The sequence below is a fragment of the Topomyia yanbarensis genome, unplaced genomic scaffold (genome assembly GCF_030247195.1).
Source record: "Topomyia yanbarensis strain Yona2022 unplaced genomic scaffold, ASM3024719v1 HiC_scaffold_40, whole genome shotgun sequence".
NCBI classification, from domain to species: domain Eukaryota; kingdom Metazoa; phylum Arthropoda; class Insecta; order Diptera; family Culicidae; genus Topomyia; species Topomyia yanbarensis.
The window spans coordinates 112822-134446 of record NW_026683603.1 but is presented as its reverse complement, the minus strand read 5'-3'; the positions used below and the strand labels follow the sequence as shown (position 1 = coordinate 134446).

The window sequence follows — 21625 nt, the reverse complement described above, 5'->3', positions numbered from 1 at the left end:
CCTGGTTCGACTCGAACAGACCACACCGACCCGAAAGGGCTGCTTATCATTTCTGAGAGCCGGTGTGCTTGATCGAGTTAAATAATCATAAGAACAAGTCCTGAATAATTAAGTATCCCTTAGGTGCCATTCATGCACTCCTTCCCTGAACAAGCCTCATACCCAAGGTCAAAAGAATCGACAACCAAAGAGAATGGACCATACCAGTCGAAGGTCACAGACCCAGCATCTCGTGCAATTCCTGAAATTAGATGTTTGTTAGTGCTACTAACAGATTTCATTTCAATGGTGGTAATTAAGTGTCTCATTCCCATCTTGAATAACTAGTTTACCGCTGCTCATCTCTTGCGGCATTTCGACACCGTCGGACGACTGTCTCATAGAAGAGATCTATTTCATCCTCAATTTCCGTCGGAGCTCATATATGGTACGCCCAAATGGTTCTACAAGCTCGAATATCAACTATCTGAAGCAAAAAAAAGACGTTAAACATAAATTTATAAATATACCCTAATCCTATAATCAACTAAGGCTATCTGTCGATTCTAAGGCAGGAACGCTAATGATGTGACCATCAAGAATACGTCAGATAAGCTTAATTGACCCCCTTCGACACCAGTTTCGCCTTACCAAGCCGTTACGCGGGTGGCGGCGTGAAAACTGCCGTATAGGAGTTGAGAACGGCTTGAAAAACATCTGATGTTGCTCCAAATGTGTGTGATATCCAGGACTGGCAAGGTTCCATCAAGCCTAGTTTGCATTCCTTACATAACTAGACTCACTGTTCTCCATTCACCCACAACAATGAAAGAACAAATGTAAAAATATACAAATTAGTAAATGAATAACTAAATAAATAGCAAATGGGCACATAACCATGCGCCTGAGGGGTAAGTCGTTTTAAATTTACACGTGAGAAAAATAATTAGGGTTGAATTTTTTCACGCAGGACGACTGCGAAAATAAAACCATCATTGAAGGTTAGATGTTGGACGCAAAAGCAAGCCGAACAGATTGCTTACAAACTGATTCCGGGCAAGCGGGGTCAGCTGTTTGTCGTGCACAGTTGCTACCGGTACCCATCGGATCGGTTGATCAGCGAGGGCGAATTGCATGGAAGTGCACCAAGTGTAAAGTGTTTGTTGTCATCGCCGGTCGTTTCGATACACTCGAGGATCGTGGAAAGGAGCATGAGCAGGAACAGGATAAGAGTGATTCGTTCTTGGGCTATCAAAAGGAGATGACACAAGACGATCTATCGCAATTGGTGGAACTCGATGTTAAGAAGGAACAACTTACTGAGGATGACGACGACGGAAACGGCGCCAACGATGAAAATCGCTTCGAAGCATATATAATTTCTTTTAGATTTTTTTGCTGTTTTATAGCTGTCTGTTCTATCTTCTTGAAATATTTATTTACATGGTATTGAACAAAATATTTTTCATCTTCTTCTTCAAGGTGTTTTGGAAAAATTCTTGCCACTTCACTCTACTGGCCGTCCAACGACAAAATAAAAAAACAAAGTCGTTTTCTTCAAGAGTTTACCCACAGATAACAGACGTTTAGGCTAGAACAAAATTTCTTCAAAAACCTGTGTAAACTTTCAAATTGATAAACGTTGGAAATCCGTGTTTCACTATTGCCATCTGCGCAACTGTTTGCTACACGTGTTTAACAGCTGCACTCTAACTGCATTGTATTGATCACTGCGTCATCTGCAAACGTTTGCCAAACGTGTTTCAGACGTCTAATTTATTCGGAATTTCAGTAGCGGGCTTTTATACACGATTCAAATCGAGCTTAAACGTCTGTTATCTGTGGTTCACTTAACTCCAAGTTATAACAATTAAACATGCACTTCACAATCCTCGCGTTACCGATCCTTGAACTAATCCTAAGGAAATCAACTGATAGAGCTAAATAAAGTTATAGATTCACAATCGGAACAATAATGAACCAAAAAAGCTCCAGCGCCTTTCACCAGTAGCTGGTCGAAAACACTACGATCCGATCTTTTCAATAACGTCCGAATTCTCCGCGTCTAGCAGCTGAATCTTTTTCTGGAAGTGTTTTTCGAATGATCTGCAAATCATCATGCTTCGATCACTGCCCACCAGGTTGATGGCGATGCCTGTTAAAGAAGAGGGAAGAAATACAATCTATAGAATCACAAGAATGAGTCGCACTTACAGAATTTACCGGTGCGTCCAATTCGATGCAGATACGTTTCGCCATCGGCTCGTCTCTACTGATCCATCGACAGGATGAAGTTTACAATGGTCACCTGTTCGACATCGATACCTAGAGCGAAAAAATCTCTCCGTAACCTGGTGCTGCAGACAGAATCAAGTGGTGGAACTTACCCCAAGACAAAACGTTCGTTGTAATCAATACCTTCTTTAGTCCGGCTCGGAATCGATTCAGACCGGCAAACCATTGCTCCACCGTTAAATCACCGGACAGTACCGCTACCGAATGACCATCCTATCGGCCGTTTTGCGTGTCTGTTTCCATCGATTAACAATGCCAATCACAACTGTCCTATACTCACACGACAGAAAATGATCGCATATCCGATGGTAATCACGCCAAAGATGATCGAAATTGCTTGATATTTCTCGTCCTGGTTGCGGTACTTATTGTAGTGCTGTTTGATGTTATCTAGTGATTCTTGCTCCCGCGCTAGCTGAATCACGATCGGATCGGGTAAGATGTACTCGGCGAACTCCATTACCTCCCGCTCGTACGTGGCCAAGAACAGCGATCATAACGCCCGCTTCGTTTAGTACACAAACGGCAATTTCTCAAGGTCGAACGCCTGAATTTTATATTCCAGTCCATCAGCTTACCGGGTGTTTCGATGATGATATGATTAATCAGCTTCGCCCCTTTGACAATCTCCTCGCCGCGGATGAGGTAACTAAATTTGATTTCCGGACATAACTTTTTAATTTTGGCAACTGCTACCCCCTTCTGATTTGCCAGTTCATACGTAAGGGAAAGGCAAAACACCTGCGGATAGTTTTTTTAACGGATCGACTCGACTGAGCATTGTCCGCGCGAAAGCAGCGGTTTCTCTTGTTTCTGACTGACTGGGCGATCATGTGCTGGGCGGATCGGCCAACAGAGTAGGTAGAGCCGTTTCCTGAATCTTGGAAGGGGCGTTGGAATCCATAGCATAGACTCCCTGAAGCAGTTCCGGCTTCATGTGCAAAGCTTCGAAAGTTTTTTTGCATCCTCCGGGCTAAAAGATGAATCATGGATATTTTAAAGCTGATACTAGATATTTCTGGAGAAAATTTAGGATAGGACGTAAGCTACAATGAGATTTTCTTTGGGGTCTTTTTCTGTTAATTACTCGGTCGTTTTAGTATTTAGTACTCAACTCTTTGCATAATATTCTAGTAAAAAGCATCGGCTTTCGATATGTACTGGAAAATTTGTACAATGTTATAGTGACGTCGTAATTAACGAAAGAGAAAGTAAACAAAGATAATCTCTCAATGTTAATTATGTCCTAATAAAAAATTTCTCGATTTCGACTTACTTGAATGCATCTGCATCTTCCGTGTAGGAAGCTGTTTTTCTATTTCCACTAGCAGCTTGTCTTTCTTCAGGAGCAGCCAGTCAGAATTTCCATAATTAACGAACTCAAAACTGCAGGATCAGCCGTTTCTACGGGAGTAACCGTCGCTGGTTCTACTGCCGATGGACTAGGTTTTTCCGCATCCTCTTTTTCCGGACTGCCAACCGCCGGCTCCGGTTTCTTATCCTTGGTGATACTCGGATCGCTACCTTTTGTATTGAAAAGAAAAATACAAATCCTATGAAACAATGATCGCTCCAAAAACAGGTTAGGCACTTACGAGAGCATAAATTTCCTGATCCTCTGCCTTTTTGACTCAGTTATCAGCAGCACTTGCCATCGTTTCGACCGATTGCATCGCAAAAGCAAATTCTATACATGTTGACAGCTTGTGATGAAAAAATACAAAAAATTCACAAATCTTGTTTTTTTTTGTATTTTTTTATCGCATTCTGTCAAAATTTCGCAAGCCTCCGAGCGGAATAATACCACTGTTGTTGTTGTTGTTGTTGCGTTTTGACGTTTATGACTTGAGGGACTGTGTTGCCTCATATCCGCCAGTTGCTGCCTTCTGGTAATTTTTGACGTATCTTGTTTATGGTTTCAATCTGGCCATCTTCAAAAATTTCACTATTTCCTTCAGTTTTTCTTCTTCTAGCTCTCCCATTAATTCCTTCAGGTTCCGGTATATTTCCCAGTCAAAATGATTTCTTACGTGCCCGTATTTAATGCACCAAAGTAGGGCATGTTCGGTTGTATCCAGCTCTTCGCATATATCACATTCTTCTGACTCTTGGAGTTTGAGTTTTGCTAGCCAAAAGTTTGAGTAGTCGTGTCCCGCTATTATTCTATTAAGAAGCCTTATGTCTTTTCCGTTCAACTGATAGTTCCAGTACCATGGTTTTTCCGGGTAGTTCTCCACTATTTCAAAGAATTTCCGACCTTTTCCGTCTTCGAGAGTGATTCTTCTGTACCAGTCATTCGTGCTTATATTTAGTTGTGTTCTAAACTCGCAAACCAAGTCGTGCCAAAGTAATTTATTCCGTACTACGGCTGGATTGTTTAAGCCAAGCTTGGCTAATTCATCCGCCCGTTCATTGCCTTCGACGCCCACGTGTGCAGGGATCCATTGCAGGCTTATATGTTTTTTTGACATGTTTTTAAATATTTCATATGAGATCTGATCCACACTTTCCAGATTGGCCTGGTTGATCAGGTACCAACATGCTGATTGAGAGTCCGTCAATATTACCATCTTAGAATGTTTGGTTGTTGATGCCTCTTTCGATGCTATCCAAATAGCCAGGATTTCTGCTGTCATAATGCAGCATCTATTTTCCAGTTTCATACTGATCTCTGTGCCATTTTCTTCAAAGAACACTCCTATGCTACAACTGGTATCGGATCGCGATGCATCGGTGTAGATGTGCTTGCAGTGGGTATATTTCCTTCGAATCATATCATTTGTAATTTGTCTGATAACGGTTGCCGCTAGATTTTGCTTCGAGTGAGGCATTCCGTCTATTACGGTTTCAATTGTAATATTCGTTTCGTGAATTTTGTTCTGTTGATTAGGGTACACGCTTAACAACTGGTCCAGGTTTTCTAAAAATATTTTTTCCATATATGTGCATTTATCTGATTGTACAGTATCCTTTGTTGTTGCTAGTTTCTGGAGCTGTTCCCCGATGGGATCATGTCTCCTTATGTGTTGCACAATCCTTTTCTTTGTATGATATTCTCGTATAAGGAATAATGGTTTTTCGTTGCTCAATGCTGCTAAAGTATTTATTGGGGTTGTCTTGGTGCATCCCGTTGCAATCCTTTGGCACTGTCTGTTCGATACTTCCAACATATTTTGGTACGATTTCGATGCTCCACCATATATGGACGATCCATAGAGAATATAGTTTCCATATAGGGCTTTGTGAAACATTGTCATGACTTTGGGGGTGGCACCATTTTTTATGCTTCCAATAATTTTAAGCATGTTCTGTCGATCGCTTATTTTGTCTCGCATGGTCCTGATGTGTGTTCCGTAGGTTAGATTTTTATCTATATAAATCCCCAGGTATTTATAGTTGCGGACCGTTTCTATGGCTATTTCGCCCACTTTTAACATCAGATCAATGTTTGCGGCTGTGAATAGTATTGCCTTCGTTTTTGTCTCATTCAGCTGGAGGTGCAGATCCGTACACTTACTTGCGAAATGATCTATTTCTATTTGTGCCTTTGCTACTGCCTCCTCGCGTGTTTTTCCTTTTATTATCTTGAGAAAATCGTCCGCAAATTGTATTGTTACCACCCCCTCTTGCACTGCGTCGTGTAGTTTTGCCGTGTATAGGTTGAATAGCATGGGGGAGAGTACGTCGCCTTGAGGTAATCCTTGTTCTGCAATCATTTCGACTCTTCCTTCCTCTGATTGCAATATCAATGTACGATTGTGGAGGAAGTTTGTTATCCATCTTGTTATATCAACAGCAAAATTCATCTCTTCCATTACTGCCAGTAGCTTTTGTACTACCACCGTGTTGAAAGCGTTGGAGAAGTCGAAGAAAACTCCTACGCAAACTTGTCCTGTCCGTTTACTGTCCATTATAAAATTTGTGGCATATTCTAGGCAGTCTACCGTTGATTTCTCAGATTGAAATCCAAATGAAAGTTTTGGTAGCAACTGTTTTTCGTGTACGTGTTTTTTAATCTTTGTTAGGACATTTCCATTGATAGCTTTGGTAAGTGTTGGTAGCATTGCTATTGGCCTGTATGCCGAGCAGTCGTTTGGATCACGCCCTGCCTTGAGTATTGGGATTATTTTCACTTCTTTAAGATGATTCGGTAGATGCCCAGTTTTGTAGAACGTGTTTAGTTCTTCTATAACTTTTAATTTTGTTTCTGTGTTTAGTTGTCGTAGCATACTGTAGGTGATTCGGTCGGTGCCGGGAGCTGATTTTTTTTCTTTTTTTGTAGGAATCCATTGAGACTGTCCAGTGTTATCAGATTTTCTGTCACTTCCGGGTATAAATGGGTATTTTTGGTGTTCGCTATTGGAGCTGTGTCTGTGTTAAAATTTATTTCCAGAAACTGTTGGGCCGTATCTTTAGAGGCCAGTATGAGATTGTTTTTTGATTTGTCTTCGTGTCTGTTCCTGAGATTCTTGACGAGTTTCCATCGTTTCGACCGATTGCATCGCAAAAGCAAATTCTATACATGTTGACAGCTTGTGATGAAAAAATTCACAAATCTTGTTTTTTTGTATTTTTTATCGCATTCTGTCAAAATTTCGCAAGCCTCCGAGCGGAATAATACCACTGATCATTATTTCGCAAGGAAAAAGCTTGCCGTAGTGACAGCGCATAGAAAGCAGCGCGATCTCGCGGAAGTAATATGAAACTTATCGTTTGTCGAACCGTGTCTCGGCTAATTGGAAATTTCGGTATCGTTTTCGCGAGAGCTGCGTACCGCTTAAGCTTAGTATGCACCTCTTGTGAAATGAGGTCGCGAAATATTTTTCCTTCTTCGTGCGGAATTTTGACATTTGCTCGCGAAAACTAGTCTGTGTGTTTGCTGTTAGATGTCGCTTTTGATAACATGAAAAACGACATCAGCTGTTGTTTGTTTATTTTTTTTTATATTTCTGTTGTCATTTGAATGTTTTAAATGATGTATTTTATTAATTCATCACGGATGTGTATGAAATCGGTAACAATTGTAAACCTATTTGCCATTCATGAAGCTCTCAGGGAAGTGACGTACTCAGCGTGAATCATATTTCGAGCATGATTAATCATAATGCTTATTTGTGACGGTTCCGGATGTCTCGGGGAAGTTCAGTCTGACCAATTTAGACAGCACAATTCCTGCAATCGGAAATTTAAATCATTGGCTGGCCATTTTCTATCTAAATTGGCTGCTTCTACCGGTTCTAGAAGACTCAGAGAAATGATCGAAATTCGCTCAAACCAAATCTATTGTACTTGTTCGAATCGTAAGTCTAAATCGGCGTTTGACCATTAAGAAGCAAATCTGATTGCCTTGGCCGCCTTTACCGCTTTCACAAGTCTCGGGGAAACTATCATTCGAAACACGTTTCGGAATCCGGAATGGATTCCAGCGCAAATATAACAACCGACTCCGACTCAATCGGTTTCAGGTCGAACCAAACCCTAGGCTTTAAACTTTGGCTGACAAAAATCGATTATGATAACAATGGCTACTACTAAAGGTTCTGGAAGTCTCAGGGAATGCTACCAATAATCAGTACGGATACAAAGCTATTTTTGTATAACAATTGTGAGAATCGTAATTCAAATTTATTGCCATAAGTAATTCGTGGTAATTCTTATTGCATGAAACACTAGAGAAGGTGGGAAAGTGTTCCATGGTCTGAATCGTGATTCCAAATTACTGGATTATATTATATAACTAAATTGGTCACTTAACGAAACTGAAGGTCAAACGAATCGTCAACCAATCGGATCAACAACTGCTGTACTTCAAGAATACCGTATGTGCTATAGCACGTTTACTTAATCACCAGGCTGCTTTTGTGTATGCTAGACGGTGGGTGCCGGTGTGTGTGAATGATCACGTTTGCGACCGGGTTTGTATTATCGCGAAGTTCTCAAGCGTTGCTATGTGATGCGCGCATTTATGTGACTTTTGTGTGACGAGTCTAGTAGAGCATTCATCATCATTGAGTATTGTATGTATATCAAATATAAAACATTGATCATTAAATACTAAATATCACGCATTGAATATGAATATTAAACATTGAATATTACATTTTATATATTAAATATCAAATGTTAAATATTCAACAATAAATATTAAATATAAAATAAAATACATAAAATATTAAATACACTGAAGACCCGATTTTATCAGCCCCCTCATATGAAAATTGATAGTTGGTAGTTTGATGGGCTCTAGCAGTCGAACCAAGTTGAATTCGAGTAAATCCTTTCTTGGGCATATATTTCTTGTCTTAGGGATCCAAAATATCCAAAAATAAAAATCAGATTTTTTTTAAAATTTTGCACTGTCAGATCCGCTTAAGAAAAATTTAACCTAAATAATCAGAAAGGATTGTGAGACATCTACACTGATAAAATATAAATGAATAATAAATAAATATTTAGAGAAATCAATACACCAATAAATAATTAAATTGGTAAATAAATTAATGAATAGTTTCTCGGTTCATAGGCATTAACATAAACATTTCACATATGTTTCAGCACATATCGAGGGACGATGGTTTCGTCTAGCATATTATGCAAAGAACGAAGGGGCGAATGTTTAAGCTGCTTGGTTTATTACAGAGTAAAAAGTAAATAAAAAGAATAACATTGTTACTTACGATACGACCTAATGAAAATTTTCCCCAGAAATAAATGAACATATAAGTAAATAATGAAGGAATAAATAAATGTAAAAATATACTAAATTCAAACCCAGTCGCTTTCGCCTTGAATCGCTTCAAAGCATATATCAGTTAAGATATCTTATTGTGTTTTATAGCTATGTTTTGTCTTCTTGGAATTTTGATTCACAGGATAATGAGCAAAATATTTTTCATCTTCTGCTTCAAGGTTAGTCTTTCGGATAATTTTTCCACCGTTTTCTCTACTGGCCGTTCAACGACAAAATAAAATAAAAAAAACAAAGTCGGGTTCTTAAAAGTCCATTTAACTGAAAGTTATAACCATTAAACATGCGCTATACAATCCTTGAATTACATCCTATTTCTAACAAATGCCCTTTTATAAATTGTTGAAAAATCGCTATCAAAATTCTTCATAATCAAATGTTGCGTTATGTACGTGCTCGGGTAGATATTTGTTAATGGAAAACATGAAATTTCAATTTGTTACATTTTGCAGTTAGGCCCTTTTCAAATGTTTGGATAGAACTGGGTAGAGCTAAATTGTAATTGTAATTGTAAATTTATTAGCTTACGATACCCTGTTGGTTACATTTGTATACCTTATGTCAGGTCAAGGAAGAAAAAAAAATTAAAACAAAAAATAATAAAATTATAAATTCAGAATCAAAACACCCAAAAAAGCTCCTACGCCTTTCACTAGTAGCTGGTCGAAAACACTTTACGGTGCAACTGAATCTTTTTCCGGAAGTGTTTTTCAATTGATCTGCAAATCATCATGCTTCGATCACTGCCCACCAGGTTGATGGTGATTCCGTTCTGTTAAAGAAGTGGGAAGAAATACAATCTATAGGATCACAAGAATGAGTCACACTTACCGAATCTACCGGTGCGTCTAATTCGATGTAGATACGTTTCGCAATCGGCTCGTCCCTGCTGATCCATCGGCAAGTCGAAGTTGACGACAATGGTCACCTGTTCGACGTCGATACCTAAGATGAAAGAATCTCTCCGTAACCTGGTGCTGTAGCCAGAATCAAGTGGTGGAACTTACCCCTGGATAAAACGTTCGTTATAATCTGTACCTTCTCTAGTCCGGTTCGGAATCGATCCAGAGCGTCCAACCGTTGCTCCACCGTTAGATCACCGGACAGTACCGCTACCGAGTGACCATCCTGGGACATCCTGCCGGTCAACCAACCGGCCGTTTTGCGTACCTGTTTCGATGGATTAACAGTTCTGAAAATAAGTTTACTTGGAGTTTGCAACTGTCCTATACATCATATGACAGAAAATGATCGCTTGTCCGACGGTAATCACACAATTTCTCGTTCTGGTTGCGGAACTTGACGTAGTACTGTTTGATGTTATCGAGAGATTCTTGCTCCCGCGCCTGCCGAATGACGATCGGATTGGGTAGGATGTACTCGGCAAACTCCATCACCTCGCGCTCGTACGTGGCCAAGAACACCGACCATAACACCCGCCTCGTCCAGTACAAAAAGGGAAAACTAGGTCGTACGTCCTGAACTTTATACCCCAGTCCATTAGCTTACCGGGTGTTCCGATGATGATATGATTAGTCAGCTTCGCCCCTTTGACGGTCTCCTCACCGCGAACGGCGTAAGGAAGTTTGATTTCAGGACAAAACTTTGCCATTTTGGCAGCTACTTCCCCCTTCTGAATTGCCAGCTCATACGTGGGGGAAAGGCAAATCACCTGCAGATAGTTTTTTAACTGATGGACTCAACTGAGCGTTGCCAGCACGAAGGCAGCGGTTTTTCCTGTTCCCGACTGACTGGGCGATTATATTCCCTGGCGGACCGGCCAACAGAGTAGGTAGAGCCATCTCCTGAATCTTGGAAGGGGCGTTGAAACCCATCGCATAGACTCCCTGAAGTAATTCCGGCTTCATGTGCAAAGCTTCGAAAGTTTTAACCAACCAACCGGCGAAGAAGAATCCTTCCGATGCACCTTCAGATCCAGCTTTGATTCTACTAGATCTTAGCGAACATCCTTCATTAGCAAACTTGCATCCGCCGGGCTAAAAGATTAGTCATGGATAATTTTAAAGCTGATACTAAATATTTCGGGAGAAAATTTAGAATAGGACGTAAGCAACAATGAGATTCTCTTTGGGGTCTTTCTCTTCTGTTTATTACTCGGTCGTTTCAATATTTAGTACTCAACTCTTTGCCTAATATTTTAGTAAAAACCATCGGCTATGTACTGGGAAATTAGTGCAAAGTGTTATAGTGACGTCATAACCGAAAGAGAAAGTAAACAAAGAGAGGCTCTCAATGTTCCTTATGTCCTAATCAAAATTTTCTGCAGATTTCGACTTACTTGAATGCCTCTGCATCTTCCGCGGAGGAAGCTGTTTCTCCAGTTTCTCTTGCAGCTTGTTTTTCTTCAGGAGCTGCTAGAGTTAGAATTTCCGAAGCTACCGAACTCCAAACATCAGGTGCAGCTTTGGTTCTACTGCCGGTGGACTAGGTATTTCCGCATTCTCTTTCTTGCCAGCCGCCGGCTCTGAATCATTATCCTTGGTGATATGTACTCAGTTCGCTAACCTATTTGTATTGAAAAAAAAAATTCAAATCCCATCCCAATGATCGCTTCAAAAATAGGTTATAACGAAAAAAACACTTACCGAGTGCAGAAATTTCTTTATTCGTTGTCTTTTTGACCCAGTTATCGGCAGCGCTTGCCATCGTTTCGATCGGGTATTAAAATTCAATAGCAAGGTACAAAGTATGGGTAATCGTCCTGAATCAGCACGGGTACTGTCCCTCGGGTGGTTTATTCCTTGCAATCCGCTGAAATTTTGACCAGAGCGACCTTGCGGAAAAAACGATGCCTTCTTTTACCTGCTCACTTCCCTGCAATGAAACCGATGATGAGCGCTTATTCCAAACGGTTAGCCGATTGAACATGACGTGCCATTGTTTGTTCTGTGAATTGATAAGGACATCTAGATATGCAAAGGAATGTTTGGAGGAGGGATGCTACTGGTAAATACATACCGAAAGAGAAAGTCCTTTCCGAGCATCTTGATGTTGTGGTTTCTGTTGGCCCATTATCACTGCGTTCTCTTGCTGGGTGATTACCATATTATGTTGTTGGTGTTCGATCTGAAAACATGACAATAAAAAAATATCCGTAAATGAGTGAACTCGAGCTTTTTAAAGAAGAATAGGGTATTACATTACAGTAATATTTTTAAACTTACCATTCAAATTCGAAATATTGAATTTCTAAACAACGAAATTTTGACAGGTTGCGATGAAAAAAATACAAAAAATTACCAATCTTGTGTTTTCTTATATTTTTTCATTGCAACCTGTCAAAATTTCGCGAGCCTCCGTGCGAAATAATACCGCTGACCATTATTTCGCAAGGAAAAAGTTTGCCTTGGTGACAGCGCATAAGCGGCCCTTACACGTTCAATATTTTTGTCAATACGCGTATTGACGATATTGTTACAATATTTCAATCCCATTTGAAATCCACATCGTCAATACAAGTTTTTTCGATTACACGTACAATACTTTTGTCAATACTGTCTAGTATTGACAAAAATATTGTACGTGTAAAGCGGCCCATAGAAAGCAGCGCTGTCTCGCGGAAGTATTATGAAACTTATCGTTTGTCGAACCGTGTCTCAGCTAACTACATTTTTCGTTATCGTTTTCGCGAGAGCTGCGTACCGCTTACGAAATGGAAACGAAAATTTTTTTCGCGAACATTTCGCGACGTTTTTTATGCATAGGTTTTGTATAGGAAATTTCATTTCGCAAGAGGTGCATACTAAGCTTTACGAAATGGAAATGAAATTTTTTTTCGCGAGCATTTCGCGACGTTTTTTATGCATAGGTTTTGTATAGGAAATTTCATTTCGCAAGAGGTGCATACTTAGCTTAACGAGAAACAACATTGAAGAATCAAAGCAAAACTAAAACGTGTTGTGAGACACCTGTCTGTCAGGCCTGCAATTACAAAAAGGATGATGGGTTAATTTTTATAGAGGAAGTGAATTTCTAAACGATATTTTTACAGGTAAATACAAATTATTTTGATATGGAATATAAAAGTGATGGTAAAAAATTACTTTTACTTTATTGCGCAATTTGGTAAAGTTATAGCTCATGTAGTTTTGAAGTATTGCAAAACCTACTCTGAATTATAAAAGGTTATGTTATTTTTGTCATATTGCGACCATGAACGTCCTGCATTACGTCGGAGAATCCGTCCGTCCAATAAAGGAAGGATATGCGGTTTTCGCAGCTTTTCTTACTTGAAATAATATCCGCCGATGTGAAATGAGCTGAACATATAATTTCGGCGCTTACCGGAAAAGTGCAATAGCTGCTTTCATTTATGAAACACTGGATAGGGAATTATGAAAAAGGTGGTAAAACTTCCGGATGCACCAAAATAGCTCAGGCACGCGTGAACAACACATTTTTTCTTTTCTGAAAAATAACCAATGTCAGCGGTTATTTAAACAGAAAACTATTTAAGTAACGTCAGATTTTTGCAGTTATATCTTTGATAGATTTCTATAACTTGCCTAACGTTTTTCTTGTCGTTTTGGATTCCGTGTTGAAGATATTAGAGAAGGTTTCGTAAATACAAAAAAAATCACCGTAGTTTGACGGATGTCAAATTTCCCATCATCATTTTTACATACTTGCCATCTGTGAGTCAATCACGCTTTGATTCGCCAATTGTTATTTGACAGATTCATAGGTACATTCATATCTCCAATTCGTGATCTAACGCTAGATGTCGACCGCCAGAGGGCACGGAAGTTCAATGATGATGTTTTTATTTTCATCTGTCAAAACGCATTGGAAAGTAAATTCTGATTTTTTTAAATTCAATCAATATTATAATTAAACGTTATTTCTTCTAATGAAAAGTAATATTGGTGATGAAAATATGTTTCCTACCTCGGAAAAATATCCAGATGGTAAATTTCTTGTTACTTCACTCACATTTGTTCTTCCGGTTTCAATTTATACTAAAATGAAATTCAGAGATTGAAATTTCGATAGAAAACACGATGGTGGGCAAAAATCACTGGATTAAAGAGTGTAGTTGTTGGTAGTCGAGGTTATCCACTGATAAGTCCAATTTCTAGATAAACATTTTCCATATCTAAAACAACCAACCTAACCTCAACAATACAAAAATAATTCCTGATCTCAATAATCCGTAATAAAATATTGAGTTCAACTGAATGTTTTGGTGTCAAACGAAAGAACGAGTGTTTTCTTATCACCTGTAATCAAGCTTTTTGTGAAACTATGTGATATTTATTTTAAAACAATTAAAATAGAACAACCATCCTATACCATAAATGCAAGAAAATGTTTTCATCATCATTTGATTAGTACCGAAAATGAAATCCAGTTGGCGCATCGAGCGAAAAAGTTTCACCACAGATAACAGACGTTTAGGCTAGAACAAAATTTCTTCAAAAACCTGTGTAAACTTTCAAATTGATATACGTTGAAAATCCGTGTTTCACTATTGCCATCTGCGCAACTGTTTGCTACACGTGTTTGACAGCTGCACTCTAACTGCATTGTAGTGATCACTGCGCCATCTGCAAACGTTTGCCAAACATGTTTCAGACATCTGATTTATTCGGAATTTCAGTAGCGGGTATTTACACACGATTCAAATCGAGCCTAAACGTCTGTTATCTGTGGTTTCACGTTTGAGAGCCAATAATGAAACATGGTTTGTTCTTTTTCGAGTTTGACAGCCAGGATTCCAACAGATCATGGAACCTAGTAAAGTCAAATGAAGGTGGCCTGTATACACCTATGATGTCAGCATAGTATCCATCAGCATTAAGCTCAATATGAACAGTATATAATCCATTGATAACGTCATTTTTGATTATGTTTTGTCCTATTTTATCACTAACAAATATTGCTAAGCCGCCATGAGACAAGAAAACGTGGCCTTAAACCCAGGAATTTTGTATACAGTGGTATTTTCATCTTTTATCCACGTTTCACCAATGACAATAACATCACATTGATCCAAAAAATATGATATTATCGAATTTTTCCAAGTCATTCATTCCTCGTATATTGCATTGAACTATTCTCAAACATTTAACATTTTTTTCATTGTAGCGTGAATTAAAGTCACCTATGCTATCGTGAAAAACATTTACTAAACCCTCCATTTTAAAATTCGTATAAACAACACAAAACATTACAAGTATATTTTTTACTGAGACGCATTGACATTTCTCTTTCTCTTAGGAGAAGGAGATGTGATCGGCATGGAAGCATTCATGAATTTGGTTATTAGTCGACTAAGGTCTTCTCTATTTCTGACAAGTTCCGGTTTTGCATCATCGTCCTTCTTGGCTAAGACTACTTCGCCCCTGCCTGACCAGACGTATTTGATATTGAGAATCTCCTGCGTCTCCCTCAACTCTTTTAAAAGTTCTAGGGAAAGCGGCGTAAGTTCGTCACGAATCGATATATTTGTGGGCCTTCCGTTGAGCAACAGTGATTTATTAATCGACGGAGAGAGCAATTTCTTAAAAAGATTTTTTTTGTTCAAGACTTCATCCTTCAGATCTGAGAAGACGGATCATAGTAGCCATGCATGTTGGATGCACCAAATTTTCGCTGTCGTCAATTTTGTAAAAGTTTTGTGATTTTTCGCCTAACTCAGGATTAAATAGTCAGTAGAATACTGAAAAGGAACTACCTTTTCGATATTCTGCGATTGGAAAAGGAATTATCCGTGTACAAATGGAGTTCAAGCTATACTGCAAGACAGAAGAATTATCGGTGACAACTTTTCACTGATATAAGAACGATTTCTTCGTAGAAGCGACAATGGCTACATGTAATGTGAAAGCGGTTGTAGTCCTGTACTCTGAAGATTATTACACGATTAGGACGTCGCCAAGGCGAGCGGCATGAATAAGGCATCTGTTATCGAAAGTGCAAATTCTCGAAACTCTTTCCTTCATGTATGACACTTTTTTGAGGCAACTCACTGCTTCTACTATACCTTTCTCAGGACTCCAGTGAATAGTAAGACTAAATAAGGAGCCCTTTTCCAATCAAGCCCCTAGATCAGAAATGTGGGAAGATAACAGGCCCCGGAGTGGCTGACATTTGATTTATCCCAGTGCACCTTTATCGAGATTGACGAATACAGCGCAAAATGATTTGCCTTCCCGACCTTGAATGCAGCTGTCGAAAAACTAACATTGGCATACACGGAGAATGAGGAAGAACCTGGTGCTTAACGACTGAACCTGTTATAGGGCATTCAAAAAAATTTGGTGAGATCAACCCAATTTATTATTTTTTATATATTTATTTCGTAACCTTCGTTAACAGTATGCAAAACTTTTGTTATATATCATATAATTCGTACCAAATCTGATTCGATGCGTAATTTTTGTGTCAAAATAATTTTTATTAATGGCTCACGATGGTTTTATTAATGAAAATATGCGACCAGTTGTTAATGTTCTAGAGAGAATCAATTATGACAATGGAACTAGACTTAGATGTAAACCTGCTGTCAGGAGTCTAAGGTTACATCTGAGAGTTTCATTTTAAGCTCATAACTTCTATAACATATAATCATCTTTTTGTTTCACTTGTTTCCTTTCTGTCAGTCATCAACTGAACGCAAATAACCATTCTGCCACGCTCCAATCTATTTATACTTAAATACTAAAACTAGGAAATAATCACATATATTTTTTTCTCGAAATAATCTGCTAAGGACAAGGAAAGTTTAAAGCACAGGTGCATGCTAATGCTGATTTTATTTTTGGATCGCGGTCGCTCTATGTTCGCTCTGAACTGTCATTTTAATATGGCTTTTGTAAATATTAGAGCGCACCTGGAGCGACTCGGATCTAAAACCGATGTCAGCATTCGTTTGGAGGAGAGCGAATAAAGGCGCTTAAACCTAGGCTTGATGAGCCAGGGCAAGGTGTAAATACCTCTGTCCCATCCCGAAGGAGCAAAGGAGTGACATTAACCTTTTTAGCAAAGTCACTCCCAACGTTTTATCCTAACCACCTATAAACTGAAACGGTCGGTACGGTTGTCCTCGTTTCTTCCTCATTCAAGTTTCAAAACGATTCGTTGGTTGAATTGTTCATTAAATGAATAATTCAATTGCCGTATAATATTGAAACATCTTCAAACCCAACTCTGCACAGTAGACCTGGCCGTTTTAATATTTGCGACATATTGTAATATGCTTCAAATATTAATGTTGACAAGAAAAACACTAAAGAATATCTGCAGTGTTTTCCAGGATGCTTTTCAATACTGGCTGTGTAAGGGTTAGAATAGAATAGAATAGACTTCATCCTTCAGAGCTGAGTTTTTAAAAACAATTCTGATTGGAGTTAATGAGCTAACCGATTTATTTGTTGTGAATATTCTGGCTGCTGATACAACAGAATCAGGAGTTAGAGACATACCAATGTTTGAAAATGTTCTTGATACGATGTCAGGTAAATTCTCGTTAGGAAGCACAGGAATGCCAAATAACATCGCATTGTTACAAGTTGCCAGCTTATTTGTTTTATCAACGTTGAGTTCTAGTTTATTAACAATTCCATTGAGAGAAGCATTGGGTTGTTTCAAGGTTAAGATTTCTTGTTTCAAATTTTCGTTTGCAGCCTTCAGGTCATTAAAATCTTCGACGATATCATAAAATTTCGAAGACAGAAATTCCTGAGAAACCTCTATTGCAGTTATTTGTTTCACCTCCATTCTAACGCTATTCATTTCATGAGCCACGGCACTGGACACTGATTTTTTCAACTCATTTGCAAGTTCAGAAATCATTGATGAGTTATTATTTTTCATATCTATTATGCGTTGGTATGTAGCAGAGCAGTCAGCCGAGCAAAAATAAGCAGTTTCTCGGATGCGTCTAATTGCATTGCCAATAATATTGCGACATTTGAAATGCGCATTAGAAAAACAGTACAAGCATGTTATAAGTTTATTCGGATCAACCTACTTATTTTTACACTCGACGCAATACAACTCGTCATCTACCATCACTGGTCAAAATAAGTTTAAAACGTAGACAGTTGATTATATATGTATATATGTGATAAGGAAATAAACACAACGAGAACACTATTATAGGTGTATTATTGATGTCAAAACTTACGCGAGCGGTTGTTGCAAGAATCAGCCAGTTTTAAGGTACCGTCACTGCTATCCATTGGGGGAATGGTACTTACCATGCGCTTACAACCTCTTTACCACTTAAAAAACCACCGAAACATGCAAAACTAGTACACTATAATGCAATGAACGTCAGGCTCCCGTACACTACTCAAGCGCCAAGCAGAAAATACACAATCATGCACTAGTTTCTACAGCCTGATTTCAAACCGCCTTTTTAAACAGAGCAACACATACTGCACACGACTAGGGGCAGATCACTCTAAGAATGTATAACAAAATTTGCATCAAATTAGAAAAAAATGCATTTAATTTCCATTTTTGCATCAGCTTGGCACTCCCTCGCAGCAAAGTTTGTTTAACAAACGTCCTACGCTGATCCACTTTGTTCGACGTTTTGTTAAATGTAGGGTTAGTTTTTCTGTAGGGTTTTGACGTCTTACACGCAACGCAAACAACATTGCACGCATCGCAAAAACATTGCACGCAACGCAAAATACATTATGAATTTCTATTTTGATGGATTTAATTTCGCTGATTTTTAAAAATGCATCACAAGTGATCTGCCCCTAGGCACATGATCTATTTGATATATAGCCATATACAGATGAGGAACTCTATCAGCAAAACCGATAACACAATCGTTGCAAATCTAGATCACGATTATTTAATTGTGTGCTGAACGGTCGCATTAAAGCATTTACCGCTCTAGCCAAAGCCGATCGTTCAACCAGAGCAGAGCAGAAAACATATGAACTATTGGCTGTATAGATACATGAAAACTGACCGCCCTATCAAATATCACAACACCACAACGATCACACGGACCACGATATCACCGATGAGCACCAACGACTGTAGATACTAGAGCACGTGAGATCCTCGCACTCAGGCAATTTTTCGCGCAATAAGTACCATAAGAAACATAGGCATCACAGCGCACCAGCAGCAACAACAGCAGAATATTTAGTACAAGATCCAGCACCACCACCATAAACAGCAAGCAAGGCGCTCGAAATGGCTAGATTTCTTGTAAAAACCACAATTTCGAAGGCCGATTTTATCACTATGTAAGCACTATAATACGTGAACTCGTATGAATTACACAAGATTTCGCATTTAATAAGATAATTAAATAATTTTATTGGAAAAAAATAAACAAGAAAACACTTCAAAAAACAAATCTAAGCGCATCAATAAAAAACCGCGTATCAACCATCTGCAACCGTGCTGCCAGATGTTATTTCGTTGGATATGGTTCAAACGGCTACCGACTGTGGGATGGTCGGAAGATTGTCATCGCTCGCGACGTTGTTGTGGATGAGTTTCCGTTGCAATAAATGCAAGGAGAAGTTCAAACGCCTGTGCCAGTGCCGAGTGGTAACGATTATAAATTGGCCAGGCCCTTGCTACCGCTACCAAACAGCGTGGAGCGCGAAACCAAAACAGTGGAATACATTCCCGAGAATCAGTTGGAAACTGTTGATCTGTATGAAGACTGTCAAGATGACATCGAGCTTGATGAGGTTGAGCAAGATCCCTTGGAGGTTCGCCGAAGTAAGCGAACTCGGAACCCACCAGCCATCATGAGTGAATATTCGTGTGTTTCTTTTGCCCTCAATGCGGAAAGCTACGTTCAGAACATACCTGATAGTATCGATGAATTGCAAGTTGGCCGGAATGGAAGGAGGCAATTGATGACGAGCTAAGGTCCTTGGCCGAAAACGAAACATGGCAGCTGGTCGACGTACCAGAAGGCAGAAAACCCATAGACTGTAGATGGGTGTTTCGACTGAAGCCGAATCCTGATGGGTCCACTCACAAAAGGAAAGCGAGGTTGGTTGCTAAGGGTTTCACCCAACGTTACGGATTTGATTATGGAGAGACCTATTCTCCTGTGATCAGGATGTCAACTGTTCGCATGATGCTTGCTGTCGCAAATCAACATAATCTTATTGTCCATCAGATGGATGTAAAAGCCGCGTTCCTCAACGGGCGGTTGACTGAGGAAATATACATGAGACAGCCGAAAGGATTTGAGGAGGGGAACAAAGTATGTAAACTGAACAAATCGATTTAAGAACTGAAGCAGGCCTCGAAGGCATGGAACGATAGGTTTAATGAGTTTGCAGCAAGAGCTGTTTTTCGTCGTTGTTCGGAGGATAGTTGCTTATACGAGTGGCGTAGCAAGTCTGGTCCAGTATATTTACTACAGTGCGTAGATGATGTGCTTATTATCTCCGGCGATTTAGCCCAAGTAGAAATGATAAAGTGAATGCTGCACTGTGAATTTCGTATGGTGAACATAGGCGAAGCGCAGATGTTTCTGGGTCTTAGAATCGAGCGGGATATCGGCAAGGGAATAATGAAGCTCAACCAACCGAACTATACAGAAGCAGTTCTCCTTCGTTTCGGCATGAAATCTTGCAAGCCAGCGTCTACCCCTATGTGTGTTAACTTGCAGCTCCAGAGGCCGAAAGAGGATCAACTGCTAGATAAGCCATATCGCGAATTGATAGGTAGCCTGACTTACCTGATGGTTACATCACGCCCTGACCTGAGCGCGGCTGTGTCATTCTTCAGTCAATTCCAATGCAATCCATCGCAAGAGCATTGGACGCACCTAAAAAGAATACTGCGGTATCTCAGAGGAACATCGCAGTACGGTTTAGTGTTTTGTCAACAGAAGTCAGCTGAGGAGGTGACCGGGTTTGCAGATGCCAATTAGGCGACTGATTTCGATGATCGCCACTCTGTTTCTGGGTATGTTTTCCAGATACATGGAGCTACTACATCATGGTGCACGAAGAAGCAAAGAACGATAGCACTTTCCTCGACAGAATCAAAATGCAGTGCTTTAGCCGACTGTATGTGCGAGGCGCTTTGGATCAGTAAACTTTTTCAGGAATTGGGAATTCGTGACAAGCGTTCTATAGTCATATTTGAAGATAACCAATCAGCAATTGCAATAGCAGAATCTGAAGCATCGTCCAAGAAACTGAAGCACACTGATGTGAAGTTGCAATTCATAAAGGAATTTGTGGAGCATCGCAATATTGTTATACGTTTCAAACCCAGCGGTGACCAACCAGCGGATCTTCTAACCAAAGGTCTTCCTCCAATCACCTTTAAGAAGCATTGTTTGACCTAGGGGATTTGTTAGTGATTAGCTTGAGGAGGGGTGTTGAGATCTATCTGATCACTAACAATTTAGAGTGCAACATAAAATGTGACTACACCTTATTTCTATGAACACCTTGGTCAGTTTGACATTTATTCTGTTAATAAATCATATATATTTACAAATCTTTTTTAAAAATTATGTCCAAGTACAAATTCTTTTTTGAAGGGGGGGGCAAACAAAAAATAAATATTTATTTTAATAAACACAATTTTTTTTTCTATTTGCATTTTCTTTCGATTGTTCTCGTGGAC

At 39.3% G+C, this 21625-nt stretch overlaps 2 long non-coding RNA genes and 1 pseudogene across 3 annotated transcripts; all 3 read right to left on the bottom strand.

Moving 5' to 3' along the window:
- Positions 1-248: 248 nt before the first annotated feature.
- LOC131695522 (uncharacterized) lies at positions 249-4873 on the bottom strand. Of its 2 annotated transcripts, XR_009306659.1 has the most exons (6): positions 3870-4873; positions 3551-3798; positions 2367-3247; positions 2194-2304; positions 631-2134; positions 250-466 (listed from the first exon to the last, which is right to left on the bottom strand). It is a non-coding gene; the product is annotated as an uncharacterized LOC131695522 (long non-coding RNA). The 2 variants fall into 2 exon arrangements; XR_009306658.1 differs by having other exon boundaries at positions 249-466; positions 631-2304.
- A 4386-nt stretch (positions 4874-9259) lies between these two features.
- On the bottom strand, positions 9260-11442 carry LOC131695523 (DEAD-box helicase Dbp80-like; annotated as a pseudogene).
- Positions 11443-11477: 35 nt separating this feature from the next.
- Positions 11478-12375, bottom strand: LOC131695512 (uncharacterized). Its single transcript, XR_009306653.1, has 4 exons — positions 12208-12375; positions 12002-12109; positions 11629-11929; positions 11478-11548 (listed from the first exon to the last, which is right to left on the bottom strand). It is a non-coding gene; the product is annotated as an uncharacterized LOC131695512 (long non-coding RNA).
- Between the last annotated feature and the right edge of the window lie 9250 nt (positions 12376-21625).